The following is a 17,197-nucleotide window of genomic DNA, read 5'->3' as shown; positions in this document are numbered from 1 at the left end:
TGGGGACGATGCAGGAGCCTATGCACTGCACCAGCAATAAACTGATTGTAACTGCCATGCTCTGCAGGCTTCAATGCACTTTATTCTGACTCAGATTGTTGTGATAGCAATTTATCCCTTGTGAGACCTCTCTGCCTAGCCTGTATAAACGGATATAATCACTGTGGACAATCCTTATCAGATAGCTGAACTCACCAATACTGTGTTCATCCAGAAGTTGCTTTATTCTGTACATGTGAAACAGGATACAGCAGAATGAATGGTTTCCAGTATTATGTGGTCAAAAGATGATACTTTCTGTAGCGTACTATGCAGAATACATGTGTCCCTGTTACATGTGGCCTGTTAGCTGCCTCCATGACACAGGAAGTCCTGTACTCAAGAAGAAGGGAGGAGCTTCATATACAAAGGAACTGTGTATTAACTGTGTAACAGCATACACGTATTTGTTTATTTTACCATGGTTGCATTTATTCAATCTTTTCAACTATTCCTTTATAATCCATCATACTAAAACATATACAGTCTTATCCTATGCGGTTATCAAAGAGCCACGATGATATAGAACTGATTTGACCATCGACAAGAGATTACAGCTGGCACTGTGCTTTACTGAATAAACTACTAAGGCTACCCAGTTCAACTTGTCAGCCAGCCCCAGTCTAACAATGGATTTTGCACAAGGAACATGGATAGGTATAACTTATCAAAGAGGGGGATAAGATAGCCAGTTCAACATGCCAGCCAGCCAACAACCGTCCATGTTCACTGCTGTAAAAGCCAGTTACTTGATTGGATTGCGATCTAGAGAACTGGAGGCCAAGTAAACACCTCAAACTCCCTGTACCCCTCCAACCATTTTTGCAGTGTGGCGGGGAGCATTCTCCGGCTGAAAGAGGCCACTGCCATCCAGGAACAGCGTTTCCATGAAGGGTTGGACTCCATCAGCAGCAATGCTTAGGTAGGTGGTCTGTAGAAAGTAACTTCCACATGAATGGCAGGAGCCAAGGCTTCCCAACAGAACATTGCCCAAAGCACCACCCTGCCCCCACCGACTTACCCTCTTCCCATACTGCATTCCACAGCCATCTCCTCCCCAGGTAAGTGAGACACACCCAACCATCCACATGATGTAAGAAAACTAACGTGATTCTTCAGACCCGCCACCTTTTTCCATTACTCCGTGCTCCAATTCTGATGCTCATGTGATCATTGTAGGGGCTTTTGTCTGTGGAGCTGGGTCAGCATGAGCACCCTGACTAGTCTGCAGATATACAACCCCCATAGACAACAAACTGTGATGCCTATTTTTTCTGCTTTCAAAACTTCAACTTCAGAGACAACATGTTCACTTGCCGCCTAATATATCTCAGTCACTTTCAGATGTCATTGTAAGCAGATAATCAATGTTGTTCCCTTCACCTGTCAATGGTCATAATGTTCTGGCTGATCAGTGTCCTGTATACAGATCCCAGTATACAGGATTATATTATATACAGATCCCGATATTATTGTATAGAATATAAAACCCTGTCTGATATTCTGCAAATAGAGACTTCATGCCAGGTGTAGCTGATCTCTCCGGGATAATGACCTCCAATCGCACCCCCCCTCCAATCGCACACCCCCATTTGATCGCATCCTGCCCTCCAATCATGCATCCCCTTCCGATCGCACAACCCCCTCCGATCGCATCCCCCCTGCGATTGCAGCTTGATTTCCTGGGAGCTATACCCACACTGATATCCTGCAGCACCACTGTTGTTACTTCCTCTGGATAGGTAGGTAGATAGGTAGGTAGGCACCCTCACAACCTACAATACTCTTTCATAATCCCATGGAACAAGAGAAGAAAACATCCTCCATAGTGTAAAACCACTTTATTCCAATGAGATAGATAAGTCAAGAAATTTGCACTCACATTTAGTTGATAATATACAAGCCTTTACCCCAGGTACTGGGTGTATTGCATGAAAAGGTGTACCAAAATGGCGCTACACTGGAAGTACGTCACCACGCTTTGCCGTCGACGCGTTGCGTCACGCTTCCACGTGACTTCTTCAGGACTGCGTGATTGGGACAACCACTGCCATACTAGCGTAGTCCGAACAGTAACTAGGCAACCCTACTGTCGGACTTGCAGTGAAAACAAGCCTGTTTTCCACAGACCCTATAGATCACAGGGCAGTACTTCTTAATGGCACTATATAGTATATATCCCTTAATGGCTCCCTACATCATTATTGGACAGTATAAATTGGACATCCTCAAAAAACCTTTAATAATCTAAATAATTATAAATTTGATAAAAATACACTAGATAAAAAATTAAAAAAACTCACCCCCTAATCCTCAAAAAAAAAACGGGTGATACCAACCCGATGCAATTAATATAAAAATTAGTATACAGAATTATATGTATATAAACAATAAGTACATGTATATAAAAAATATTTTAATATACAAAACCCTTAATCAAATACTGTATACTAATAATCTCATATTGCCAATCCATAATATATGTGAATAAACCAAAATAAAATTACCTTTTATTAATATAATTAAAAATGCAAATAAACCCTTAAAAAACAGAGAAATAATGCTCATAATGGTGTATTAGCACAGGTTTTTTTTTAGGTGGAGTGTAGACACTCTGTGCCTGAAGGAATGGAGTGAGGCTACCTCTCGGGGAAGCTCTGAAACTGTGGCAGGACAGGAATGTTGGTGGCGCATAGCTCTGAGGAAGTCTCGGCCTTCCTGTTGGGTTCACGAAGTTCAGAATTGATTGCACCTCCTCCCAGTTGGGTGTGGTCTGGTGGGATAACTGGGGTGTTGTGCATGGCCTGATAGGTGGAATGTGGGTGGGGTGACCTCCTTCAGGGGGTGACCACAGTACCCTGAGGGTTGTCATTCCCCCTGTTGCTGCCATGGGCTCTATTCAGATGTTTTGGAATTGTAATTCTAAAAAAAACCTACTGTTTTATTTAACATCCAATTATTTATTGTAACACACTATTGTGAGCATTTTTCTATGTCAGTAAAACTGAGGACTGGTAGGATGAGGAGGGCGACAAAGGCAGTTCTCTGTGAACAAACTTCACTACAATTAAATTGCTTTAGACCTTTCAGACTGAAGGCATCTATGTGGAAGAGAGCTCTGCATTGATTAAAGAAGGGAAATGTGTCGGGACATTACAGGTGATCATTGCTGACCACTGCATCACCCACCATAAGATAACAGCAACAACCATTTCAAATCTGTTCTCTGTTTTGTGAATGAAAAGGGTTGTTCTTATGTAGATCTTAGTAAACAAGTCTGGAGAGGAAGATGGAAGGTTCTAGAATGAGGCTTATTACAATCAGGCATCTAACAGTAAAAATACGATGACTAGCATGGAGTAGGTTAGCGTAGTGTAGTTCAGTGTAGGTCCTGCCCTGAAAGAGTCTACCTTGTCGTGGTGGGCAGGCTTGTCATCTTTTGGTTAAAAATGTCAAAACTGGAGAAAGAATGTATTGTCTCTGGGAAGTTTCATTTTTGACCATGGGATTCAACTAAAAGACTCCTAAGATTTCATATAGGCAGACCAGAAAAAAGTGTGACCAGGGGTCTGAGGAAGGGCGGCAAAAACAGCAAATCCCCAAAATTAAGCAAGTGCAGCACCACCCATAAATGAACATAATTAACAATGTGTCTCATTTATAAAATCATACAACAATAAAGTTCTGTGACTATTTGTAAAACTGTAATGTAACAATGTGAATAAATGCAATAAAGAAAAAAAATATAGAAAAAAAATAATTAAAAATGAAAATAAAAATAATAATTAAAAAATATATTATTAATATATATTTTAAAGTTTTTTTTATCATTTTAATCTTAATTTATTTTTTTCCTTTATTGCATGTATTTATATTGTCATGTTACATTGTTACGAATAGTCATAGAACCTAAGGCCTTGTTCGTGCCATTTTTTTCTGTATACCTTTCTGAGTTTTTCTGCATACGTTCTGCAAGGGTACAAAGAAAACAATAGTTCTCTATGTGCCCTATTCCCTGTAAAAAACGCACAGATATGCGTATGAAAACAGATGTAAACTTGTGCTCTGCGAGTGAAATCTTTTCCATCAGTTTTTCTGCACGTATAGTGTGAACGAGGCCTAACTTGTATGATTTTATTAATGAGACACATTGTTAATTATGCTGATTTATGGGTAGCACTGATTTTAGCTTTAATAACTGTTGATCCTTCAGTTGAGAGGAGATGCACGTTTTTTGGTGTAAGCAGCTTCCTTAATTAGGATACCTATACCACATAATAGGCACGGGATACCTATTGCTCGCCCGCCCGGCAGTGTCATTCAGTCACAGAATTCTATGAATGGGAAATGACACTCTCGGCTTGTAGTCCTCAGTGAACTACCACAGCACTGTTGAGCACTGTGGTAGTTCATTGTCTCTTCCCGTCAGTGTGTATCTCCTTGCCCGTACAGAGTAAAAGCACACATACACTGACAAGTCTGCAGAAGTCCTGCATAGCACCCGCGATCTGCTGATTGCAGGAGCAATGCTTTCTAATAAATGCACATTTTCTTACCTGCAAAAAGATGTGCATGTATTATTTATTTATTTATTTTTTTTATAGGTGAACTTATTCTTTAAAACTAGCTATAAAATGGGATAGTTGCCATTTTTGTAAACGTAAGAAACAGGCACAACAATGTGTCACATAGAGGCATCGTGAGGGGTGCAGCAATGAGGCCACAGTGTACAAACTGTGGACACCCTGTCCTCAGTCCATACTGAGCTCCTGAGCCGCACAGTGCCATTGGTTGGTAAGATGCTGTTAGGTGTGCAGTAGGCAGTGCCTTAGCAAATAATTACGCATCCCTCGCCCCATTCAGCTGATGATTGGAATGTTCCCCAGCCTACAATTGAATGTAAACAAAGGGTTGGGGTGCTGGGGATGCTGACTGATGTCATTGTTCAAAAAGTGCCATAGCCATGTTTGGTTTATTACATCAGCCAGCTTTCTTAGCCCCTTCATTTACAATCAGCTGTCACCTGGAGAATCTCCTGGTTGTCAGCTGAATGGAGCCAGAGATGCATCCTTGGTTGCTAGGATAGCAGCAGCCTCCAGCATTCTAGCAACCAGCAAGCCCTAAGGAGGAAGCGTAACATCCACAACAGCTTTGCAGCGCAAACATGGTCTGGCCTGTCTCTGTACACCAAATTGGAGGTGGTTTTAATTACCTCCTGTTACGTTATCTACAAACTGTCAGTAATTCTTACATTTGAAAATTCCCAAAATAGGAACTACCCAAGTCTGTTGCATGTTTTGGAACTTTACGAGCAAGGCTTTCCTTAATTATGTGCAGATGATTTAAAGGCAATCTGGATCTCCCCAATGTGCCTAACATTGATGTCAGTGGGAAAATAATTCCTCATACATTGATGTCGGTTAAAATATAATGCCTGCTTGTACATTTGACTTACATCGATGTCACTGGGAATATAATGCTCTCAAGTTGCTGTAGATGGGAAAATAATTCCTGTTTCACTGGTGTCAGTGTGTTGCTACATAAGTGTACAGCCGGTGGGAAGGGGTTTATTTGGCGTGGATGGGAAACCTCACATTGGAAGGAAGACCACATGAAATCACCACACACTGACAGCACAGCAACGAAGAACTCCCTTTAACACGTGTGCGTGCGTGCGTGCGTGTATATAACAAGTTTACTGCTACTTTAAATTGGTAAAGATTGTAAAATAATGCCCTTTATACTGGTGTCAATGGGAAAACTATTCCCCACCAACATACCAGTGACAGTGTGCAAAAAAAAAAAAAAATAATTACATTGGTGTCAGTGGGAAAATAATTCCCCTTATGTGAGCATCCCTTTGGTAATATTTTTCACATACGTGGATGTCAGTGGAAAAATTGCCAGTAAGGCTACGTTCACACTAGCGTTGTGTGCAGGCGGAAGAGAGGCGTTTGGGAAGCGTTTTTACCGCTTCCCAAACGCCTCGGACAATTCTGCACATTGCAGCACATGGTGCTGTTCTAACAGGATCGTTAGCATCGAGGCAAAACAGACACCTCTGGTCGAGTCAGGAGGCGTTGAAGCCTCCTATTCTAGTCTATGTTGCCGCTCCGCAAACGCCTGATTTGCGTTTGCGGTGCGGTTGCGGGGCGTTTGCGGAGCGGTCACACTATTCAAACTTCATTATAGGCGTTTGTGGGGCATTTTTAATGCTCGGCAAATGCCTAGCAACCGCCGCTAAACCGCGCATGAGGCATTTGCCGAGCGTTAAAAAACGCTCCGCAAACGCCGGACCAACGCTTGCCAAACGCTATATGGGCGTTTGGCAAGCGTTAGTAAAACAGTCAAGTGTGAATGAGCCCTAAAATTGGAGTCAAAAATAATTTCCATTACACTGGTGTCATTAGGAAAATGATTTCTCTTTTCTTTTGTTAGTTCATCCTGGGACAAATCGGTGCAATCTCGGGACAAACTGATGCACCTGTCACCAAACACCAGGTTTTCTCTGGCCTGGTGGATCATCATTCAAGCTTTGGAGTTGGGAAAATCCTTCCTATTGATCTCTTAAAAGATCCTCACAATGGAAGCAAGTCATGGGTTAGATTCCCTATGAAATTGTTATTGTGATCTGTGTTTCCCCTGGGGAGATTCACCTTCTATGTCCTGGTAACAGTAAGTGACATATAATGAGGGATTTTGGTTGCAGGGCTGGGACTGTGTTAGTGTTGGGGGGTAGTGAGGAGGCAGGGGTGTATTTGCCATGAGGCAAACAAGGCGTTTGTCTAGGGTGGCAGTTTACAGGGGGGCGGCACGCCCCCCAGGCAGAAGGAACACTGTGTGTCAGCAACAGTGCTGCCATGGGTGAGTGTACAGCCAAGCCGACACACAAGGAGGGTCACCCGGGCTAAGGGACCGGCTGCAGAGGAGAGCAAAGTGGTGGGCGGATCCCTGGTGTGCGCTCGGAGCGCGTGAGGGCGGGGCCCACTGTCAGTGTGCGCTGGGACGTGCAGGATGGCCAGAAGGTGCCAGCGGAGGAGGAAAAAGAAAAGAACGAGGTCAGAGTGTAGGAGCCCCCCGCTCTTTTGCAGCCGCCGCCGGAGATCCTGAGGGAGATGGGACACAAGCGTCCCTCCTGGAGTGATCCTGACACTGTCTGGAGGAGCCCCTGCTGGACAGGTAAGAGCTTGGAGGACTGGTGCTTCCCCACTCCTGTCCCCCCGACACACAGCCCCCCACCTGTCCCACTTCCCTCCCCCGTACCATTGCCCCCTCTCCATCACACTGCCCCCTGTCGCGCTGCCCCCTCCTGTCACCCTTTCCCACACCTGTTCCACTTCCCCCCTCCTGTCCCCCCACATTGTCCCACTACCCCCCATCTGTACCCACTGCCCCTCACCTGTCCCTCTGTGCTCCTCCTGTCCCACTGCCCCTCACCTCTCCCTCTGTGCTCCTCCTGTCCCATGCCCCCTGTCACGCTGCCCCCCACCAGTCCCTCTGCGCTCCTCCTGTCCCAGTGCCCCTCACCTGTTCCTCTGTGCTCCTCCTGTCCCATGCCCCTTGTCACGCTGTCCCCCACCTGTCCCTCTGCGCTCCTCCTTTCCCATTGCCCCTCACCTGTCCCTCTGCGCTCCTCCTGTCCCATGCCCCTGTCATGCTGACCCTCACCTGTCCCTCTGCGCTCCTCCTGTCCCACTGCCACTCACCTGTCCCTCTGCGCTCCTCCTGTCCCGCTGCCCCGATCCTGTCCCATGCCCTCTGTCACGCTGCCCCCCACCTGTCCCTCTGCGCTCCTCCTTTCCCACTGCCCCTTACCTGTCCCTCTGCGCTCCTCCTGTCCCGCTGCCCCGATCCTGTCCCATGCCCCCGTCATGCTGCCCCCCACCTGTCCCTCTGCGCTCCTCCTGTCCCACTACCCCTCACCTGTCATTCTGCGCTCCTCCTCCTGTCCCGATCCTGTCCCATGTCCCCCGTCACGCTGCCCACCACCTGTCCCTCTGTGCTCCTCCTGTCCCACTGTCCCTCACCTGTTCCTCTGCGCTCCTCCTGTCCCGCTGCCCCTATCCTGTCCCATGCCCCCCACCTGTCCCTCTGTGCTCCTCCTCCTGTCCCACTGCACTCCTCCTGTCCCTCTGCCCCCACTTGTCTCCCCACCCATCACGCTGCCCCCCATCATGTTGCCCTCCCCCTGTCATGATGCCTCCCTCTTGCCCTGCTACCCTCCTACCTGTCTCGATGGCCTACTCCTGTCCTGATCTCCCCCTTCCTGCTGCCCCCCTCCTCTCCTGCTGCCTCCTTCCTGTCCTGCTGCCCCCCATCACGCTGACCCCCTCCTGTCCAACGACCTCCCCCTGCCATATCACACTGCCCTCCATCATGCTCCTGTATTGAAGAGGTGGATCTTAAACAGCAAGGGGAGAGATAAATGTAGATGGGGGGTGGTCGATTTTAGTCTTGCCTAGGGCATCAAAAAAGTAAAATACACTACTGTGCGGAGGGTCGATGCTGGGACTGCAGGGATGGGTGAGTATGTGGGGACTGCAGGGATGGGTGAGTATGTGGGGATTGCAGGGATGGGTCAGTGTGTGGGGATTGCAGGGATGGGTCAGTGTGTGGGGATTGCAGTGATGGGTCAGTATGTGGGGATTGCAGTGATGGGTCAGTATGTGGGGATTGCAGTGATGGGTCAGTATGTGGGGATTGCAGTGATGGGTCAGTATGTGGGGATTGCAGGGATGGGTCAGTATGTGGGGATTGCAGGGATGGGTCAGTATGTGGGGATCGCAGGGATGGGTCAGTATGTGGGGATCGCAGGGATGGGTCGGTATGTGGGGATTGCAGTGATGGGTCGGTATGTGGGGATTGCAGTGATGGGTCGGTATGTGGGGATCGCAGGGATGGGTCGGTATGTGGGGATCGCAGGGATGGGTCGGTATGTGGGGACTGCAGTGATGGGTCGGTATGTGGGGATTGCAGGGATGGGTCGGTATGTGGGGATCGCAGGGATGGGTCGGTATGTGGGGACTGCAGGGATGGGTCGGTATGTGGGGACTGCAGGGATGGGTCGGTATGTGGGGACTGCAGGGATGGGTTGGTATGTGGGGATTGCAGGGATGGGTCGGTATGTGGGGATTGCAGGGATGGGTCGGTATGTGGGGATTGCAGGGATGGGTCGGTATGTGGGGATTGCAGGGATGGGTCGGTATGTGGGGATTGCAGGGATGGGTCGGTATGTGGGGATTGCAGGGATGGGTCGGTATGTGGGGATTGCAGGGATGGGTCGGTATGTGGGGATCGCAGGGATGGGTCGGTATGTGGGGATTGCAGGGATGGGTCAGTATGTGGGGATTGCAGGGATGGGTCAGTATGTGGGGATTGCAGGGATGGGTCAGTATGTGGTGGATGGGAGGATGGGTCAGTGTTGTCTGTGATGGATACTACCAGCACTGATCTCCTCCCACTTCCAGCTCATACATGGGTATGGGGAGCCCTCTCTGTATATGGGTGACACACCATTCCTTCCCCCAGTGAGGACCCCTTTGCTCCCATCCTCACCCACCTACCTGTCTTCTGGATGAAGTACTGACAGCGCCTGCTGCTCACTGCACCCATCATCTGATACTTCATGTCCGTCCCCTCGCCCTTCACTTGCCGACATCGTTCCACCACCTTTACGCATTTGGCGTCCATGTTGGCGGCTCACGGCTCTTCCACTATGAGGCTGACGGTACTTCACGTCCAATCAGATTGCCAGCATGGGGGAGGGGCTCTGAAAGACATAAACAGTGAGTTGTATGACGATTCGCCATGGTTAGCGCCCACCCAAGCAATCATGTGACAATCATGGTGTGGGGCGAAAGTCAGATATGATTGAACTGCGATCTCCACCAATCTGATCTGACAATGTGTGCTGTGCTCATACAATCCTCCACAATTTCACCTTTCTATTACATCCGGGACCACCTAGTAATGGCGGCTGTATTGTAGGCAGGTTCCCTTAATGGGACCTGGGGGGTCAAAGGTCACTGGCAATCTGCACAGGCCGGCTCCCTGCTTTGAATCTGCAGCATAGAAGTGACCCTTCTGATAAAGAACACAGACTGCCCGGACCCTCAGACATTTGTTATCTGATTGACCGACATGAAGCCGCCCCTACCCCTTACATGGACTGGTCCGATTGGAGTGCCTTTTTACATGGACTCATCCCACCGGAGTACCCCCTTACATGCACTGATCCTATCGGAGTGCCCCTTTACATGGACTGTTCCAATCGGAGTGCCCCTTTACATGGACTGTTCCAATCGGAGTGCCCCTTTACATGGACTGTTCCAATCGGAGTGCCCCTTTACATGGACTGTTCCCATCGGAGTGCCCCTTTACATGCACTGATCCCATCGGAGTGCCCCTTTACATGGACTGATCCCATCGGAGTGCCCCTTTACATGGACTGTTCCCATCGGAGTGCCCCCTTACATGCACTGATCCCATCGGAGTGCCCCTTTACATGGACTGATCCCATCGGAGTGCCCCCTTACATGCACTGATCCCATCGGAGTGCCCCTTTACATGGACTGTTCCCATCGGAGTGCCCCTTTACATGCACTGATCCCATCGGTACGCCCCCCCTTACATGGACTGTTCCCATCGGAGTGCCCCCTTACATGCACTGATCCCATCGGAGTGCCCCCTTACATGCACTGATACCATCGGAGTGCCCTTTTACATGGACTGATCCCATCAGAGTGCCCCTTTACATGGACTGTTCCCATCAGAGTGTCCCCTTACATGCACTGATACCATCGGAGTGCCCTTTTACATGGACTGATCCCATCACAGTGCCCCTTTACATGGACTGTTCCCATCAGAGTGTCCCCTTACATGGACTGTTCCCATCAGAGTGTCCCCTTACATGGACTGTTCCCATCGGAGTGTCCCCTTACATGGACTGTTCCCATCGGAGTGCCCCTTTACATGCACTGATCACATCAGAGTGCCCCCTTACATGCACTGCTCCCATCGGAGTGCCCCCTTACATGGACTGTTCCCATCGGAGTGCCCCCTTACATGGACTGTTCCCATCGGAGTGCCCCCTTTACATGGACTGTTCCCATCGGAGTGCCCCCCTAACATGCATTGTTCCCATTGGTTTGCTTCTCTGCATGGACTGTTCCCATCGGAGTGCCCCCTTACAGCACTGATCCCATCGGAGTACCCCCTTACATGCACTGATCCCATCGGAGTGCCCCTTTACAGGCAATGATCCCATCAGAGTGCCCCCTTACATGCACTGATCCCATCAGAGTGCCCCCTTACATGGACTGTTCCCATCAGAGTGCCCCCTTACATGGACTGTTCCCATCGGTTTGCTCCTCTGCATGGACTGTTCTCATTGGAGTGCCCCCTTACATGGACTGTTCCCATCGGAGTGCCCCCTTACATGGACTGTTCCCATCGGTTTGCTCCTCTGCATGGACTGTTCCCATCGGAGTGTCCCCTTACATGCACTGATCCCATTGGAGTGCCCCCTTACATGAACTGTTCCCATCGGAGTGCCCCCTTTACATGGACTGTTCCCATCGGAGTGCCCCCTTACATGCATTGTTCCCATCGGTTTGCGCTTCTGCATGGACTATTCTCATCGGAGTGTCCCCTTAAATGCAATGATACCATCGGAGTGCCCCCTTACATGGACTGTTCCCATCGGAGTGCCCCCATACAGCACTGATCCCATCGGAGTACCCCCTTACATGCACTGATCCCATCGGAGTGCCCCCTTTACATGGACTGTTCACATCGGAGTGCCCCCTTACATGCACTGATCCCATCGGAGTGCCCCCTTTACATGGACTGATCCCATCGAAGTGCCCCCTTACATGCACTGATCCCATCAGAGTGCCCGCTTACATGGACTAATCCCATCGGTTTGCTCCTCTGCATGGACTGTTCTCATCGGAGTGCCCCCTTACATGAACTGTTCCCATCGGAGTGCCCCCTTTACATGGACTGTTCCCATCGGAGTGCCCCCTTACATGCACTGATCCCATCGGAGTGCCCCCTTACATGCATTGTTCCCATCAGTTTGCTCCTCTGCATGGACTATTCTCATCGGAGTGCCCCCTTACATGCACTGATCCCATCGGAGTGTCCCTTTACATGGACTGTTCCCATCGGAGTGCCCCCTTATATGGACTGATCCCATCGGAGTGCCCCTTTACATGCACTGATCCCATCGGAGTGTCCCCTTACATGCACTAATCCCATCGGAGTGCCCCCTTACATGGACTGATCCCATCGGAGTGTTCCCTTACATGGACTGATCCTTTCGGAGTGCCCCTTTACATGGACTGTTCCCATCAGAGTGCACCCTTACATGGACTGTTCCCATCGGAGTGCCCCCTTACATGCATTGTTCCCATCGGCTTGCTCCTCTGCATGGACTGTTCTCATCGGAGTGCCCCCTTACATGAACTGTTCCCATCGGAGTGCCCCCTTTACATGGACTGTTCCCATTGGAGTGCCTCCTTAAATGCACTGATCCCATCGGAGTGCCCCTTTACATTGACTGATCCCATCGGAGTGCCCCTTTACATGCACTGATCCCATCAGAGTGCCCCCTTACATTGACTGATCCCATCGGAGTGCCCCTTTACATGCACTGATCCCATCAGAGTGCCCCCTTACATGCACTGCTCCCATCGGAGTGCCCCCTTACATGCACTGTTCCCATCGGAGTGCCCCCTTACATGCACTGTTCCCATCGGATTGCCCCTTTACATGCAGTGTTCCCATCGGAGTGCCCCCTTTACATGGACTGATCCCATCGGAGTGCCCCCTTACATGGACTGATCCCATCGGAGTGCCCCCTTACATGGACTGTTCCCATCGGAGTGCCCCCTTACATGGACTGTTCCCATCGGAGTGCCCCCTTACATGGACTGTTCCCATCGGAGTGCCCCCTTACATGAACTGTTCCCATCGGAGTGCCCCCTTACATGGACTGATCCCATCGGAGTGCCCCCTTTACATGGACTGATCCCATCGGAGTGCCCCCTAACAGCACTAATCCCATCGGAGTGCCCCTTTACATGGACTGTTCCCATCGGAGTGCCCCCTTACATGGACTGTTCCCATCGGAGTGCCCCCTTACATGGACTGTTCCCATCGGAGTGCCCCCTTACATGGACTGTTCCCATCGGAGTGCCCCCTTACATGGACTGTTCCCATCGGAGTTCCCCCTTTACATGGACTGATCCCATCGGAGTTCCCCCTTTACATGGACTGATCCCATCGGAGTGCCCCTTTACATGGATTGTTCCCATCGGAGTGCCCCCTTACATGGACTGTTCCCATCGGAGTGCCCCCTTACATGGACTGTTCCCATCGGAGTGCCCCCTTACATGGACTGTTCCCATCGGAGTGCCCCCTTACATGGACTGATCCCATCGGAGTGCCCCCTTACATGGACTGATCCCATCGGAGTGCCCCCTTTACATGGACTGATCCCATCGGAGTGCCCCCTTACATGGACTGATCCCATCAGAGTGTCCCCTTACATGGACTGTTCCCATCGGAGTGCCCCATTACATGCATTGTTCCCATCAGTTTGCTCCTCTGCATGGACTATTCTCATCGGAGTGCCCCCTTACATGCACTGATCCCATCGGAGTGTCTCTTTACATGGACTGTTCCCATCGGAGTGCCCCCTTATATGGACTGATCCCATCGGAGTGCCCCTTTACATGCACTGATCCCATCTTAGTGTCCCCTTACATGCACTAATCCCATCGGAGTGCCCCCTTACATGGACTGATCCTATCGGAGTGCCCCCTTACATGGACTGATCCTATCGGAGTGCCCCTTTACATGGACTGTTCCCATCGGAGTGCCCCCTTACATGCATTGTTCCCATCGGCTTGCTCCTCTGCATGGACTGTTCTCATCGGAGTGCCCCCTTACATGAACTGTTCCCATCGGAGTGCCCCCTTACATGGACTGATCCCATTGGAGTGCCCCTTTACATGGACTGATCCCATCGGATTGCTTCTTACATGCACTGATCCCATCGGATTGCCCCCTTACATGGACCGTTCCCATCGGAGTGCCCCTTTACATGGACCGTTCCCATCAGAGTGTCTCCTTACAAGGACTGATCCCATCGGAGTGCTCCTTTACATGGACTGTTCCCATCAGAGTGCCCCTTTACATGGACTGATCCCATCGGAGTGCCCCCTTACATGCACTGATCCCATCAGAGTGCCCCTTTACACGCACTGATCTCATCGGAGTCCCCGTTTACACGGACTGTTCCCATCGGAGTGCCCCCTTACATGCACTGATCCCATCGGAGTGCCCCCTTTAGATGGACTGATCCCATCAGAGTGCCCCATTACATGGACTGATCCCATCTGAGTGCTCCCTTACATGCACTGATCCCATCGGAGTGCCCCCTTACATACACTGATCCCATCAGAGTGCCCACTTTACATGGACTGTTCCCATCGGAGTGCCCCCTTACATGCATTGTTCCCATCGGTTTGCTCCTCTGCATGGACTGATCTCATCGGAGTGCCCCCTTACATGGACTGTTCCTATTGGAGTGCCCCCTTACATGCACTGATCCCATCGGAGTGCCCCCTTACATGGACTGTTCCCATCGGAGTGCCCCCTTACATGCATTGTTCCCATCAGTTTGCTCCTCTGCATGGACTATTCTCATCGGAGTGCCCCCTTACATGCACTGATCCCATCGGAGTGTCCCCTTACATGCAGTGTTCCCATCGGAGTTCCCCCTTTACATGGACTGATCCCATCGGAGTGCTCCCTTACATGGACTGATCCCATCGGAGTGCCCCCTTACATGGACTGATCCCATCGGAGTGCCCCCTTACAGCACTATTCACATCGGAGTGCCCCTTTACATGTACTGATCCCATCGGATTGCCCCCTTACATGCACTGATCCCATCGGATTGCCCCCTTACATGGACCGTTCCCATCGGAGTGCCCCTTTACATGGACCGTTCCCATCAGAGTGTCCCCTTACAAGGACTGATCCCATCGGAGTGCCCCTTTACATGGACTGTTCCCATCAGAGTGCCCCTTTACATGGACTGTTCCCATCAGAGTGTCCCCTTACATGGACTGTTCCCATCGGAGTGCCCCTTTACATGGACTGTTCCCATCGGAGTGACCCCTTACATGCACTGATCCCATCGGAGTGCCCTCTTACATGCACTGATCCCATCGGAGTGCCCACTTTACATGGACTGTTCCAATCGGAGTGCCCCCTTACATGCATTGTTCCCATCGGTTTGCTCCTCTGCATGGACTGATCTCATCGGAGTGCCCCCTTACATGGACTGTTCCTATTGGAGTGCCCCCTTACATGCACTGATCCCATCGGAGTGCCCCCTTTCATGGACTGTTCCCATCGGAGTGCCCCCTTACATGCATTGTTCCCATCAGTTTGCTCCTCTGCATGGACTATTCTCATCGATGTGCCCCCTTACATGCACTGATCCCATCGGAGTGTCCCTTTACATGGACTGTTCCCATCGGAGTGCCCCCTTATATGGACTGATCCCATCGGAGTGCCCCTTTACATGCACTGATCCCATCGGAGTGTCCCCTTACATGCACTAATCCCATCGGAGTGCCCCCTTACATGGACTGATCCCATCGGAGTGCCCCCTTACATGGACTGATCCTATCGGAGTGCCCCTTTACATGGACTGTTCCCATCAGAGTGCACCCTTACATGGACTGTTCCCATCGGAGTGCCCCCTTACATGCATTGTTCCCATCGGCTTGCTCCTCTTCATGGACTGTTCTCATCGGAGTTCCCCCTTACATGAACTGTTCCCATCGGAGTGCCCCCTTTACATGGACTGTTCCCATTGGAGTGCCCCCTTAAATGCACTGATCCCATCGGAGTGCCCCTTTACATTGACTGATCCCATCGGAGTGCCCCTTTACATGCACTGATCCCATCAGAGTGCCCCCTTACATGGACTGATCCAATCAGAGTGCCCCCTTACATGCACTGATCCCATCAGAGTGCCCCCTTACATGCATTGTTCCCATCGGCTTGCTCCTCTGCATGGACTGTTCTCATCGGAGTTCCCCCTTACATGAACTGTTCCCATCGGAGTGCCCCCTTTACATGGACTGTTCCCATTGGAGTGCCCCCTTACATGCACTGCTCCCATCGGAGTGCCTGCTTTACATGGACTGTTCCCATCGGAGTGCCCCTTTACATAAACTGTTCCCATCAGAGTGCCCCCTTACATGGACTGTTCCCATCGGAGTGCCCCCTTACATGGACTGTTCCCATCGGAGTGCCCCCTTACATGGACTGTTCCCATCGGAGTGACCCCTTACATGGACTGTTCCCATCGGAGTGCCCCCTTAAATGCACTAATCCCATCGGAGTGCCCCTTTACATGGACTGTTCCCATCAGAGTGCCCCCTTAAATGCAGTGATCCCATCGGAGTGCCCCCTTACATGGACTGATCCCATCGGAGTGCCCCCTTACAGCACTATTCCCATCGGAGTGCCCCTTTACATGGACTGATCCCATCGGATTGCCCCCTTACATGGACCGTTCCCATCGGAGTGCCCCTTTACATGGACCGTTCCCATCAGAGTGTCCCCTTACAAGGACTGATCCCATCAGAGTGCCCCTTTGCATGGACTGTTCCCATCAGAGTGCCGCCTTACATGGACTGTTCCCATCAGAGTGCCCCTTTGCATGGACTGTTCCCATCAGAGTGCCGCCTTACATGGACTGTTCCCATCGGAGTGCCCCTTTACATGGACTGTTCACATCGGAGTGCCCCCTTTACATGGACTGTTCCCATCGGAGTGCCCCCTTACATGCACTGATCCCATCGGAGTGCCCCCTTACATGGACTGATCTCATCGGAGTGCCCCTTTACATGCACTGATCCCATCAGAGTGCCCCTTTACACGCACTGATCTCATCGGAGTCCCCGTTTACATGGACTGTTCCCATCGGAGTGCCCCCTTACATGCACTGATCCCATCGGAGTGCCCCCTTTACATGGACTGATCCCATCAGAGTGCCCCCTTACATGCACTGATCCCATCGGAGTGCCCCCTTACATGCACTGATCCCATCGGAGTGCCCCCTTACATG

Source organism: Staurois parvus, unplaced genomic scaffold (genome assembly GCF_062004578.1).
Source record: "Staurois parvus isolate SC_StPar_1 unplaced genomic scaffold, SC_StPar_1.0 ptg000409l, whole genome shotgun sequence".
In the NCBI taxonomy this organism is placed as follows: domain Eukaryota; kingdom Metazoa; phylum Chordata; class Amphibia; order Anura; family Ranidae; genus Staurois; species Staurois parvus.
The sequence above is the reverse complement of the archived record's forward strand: the minus strand, read 5'-3'. Positions refer to the sequence as shown.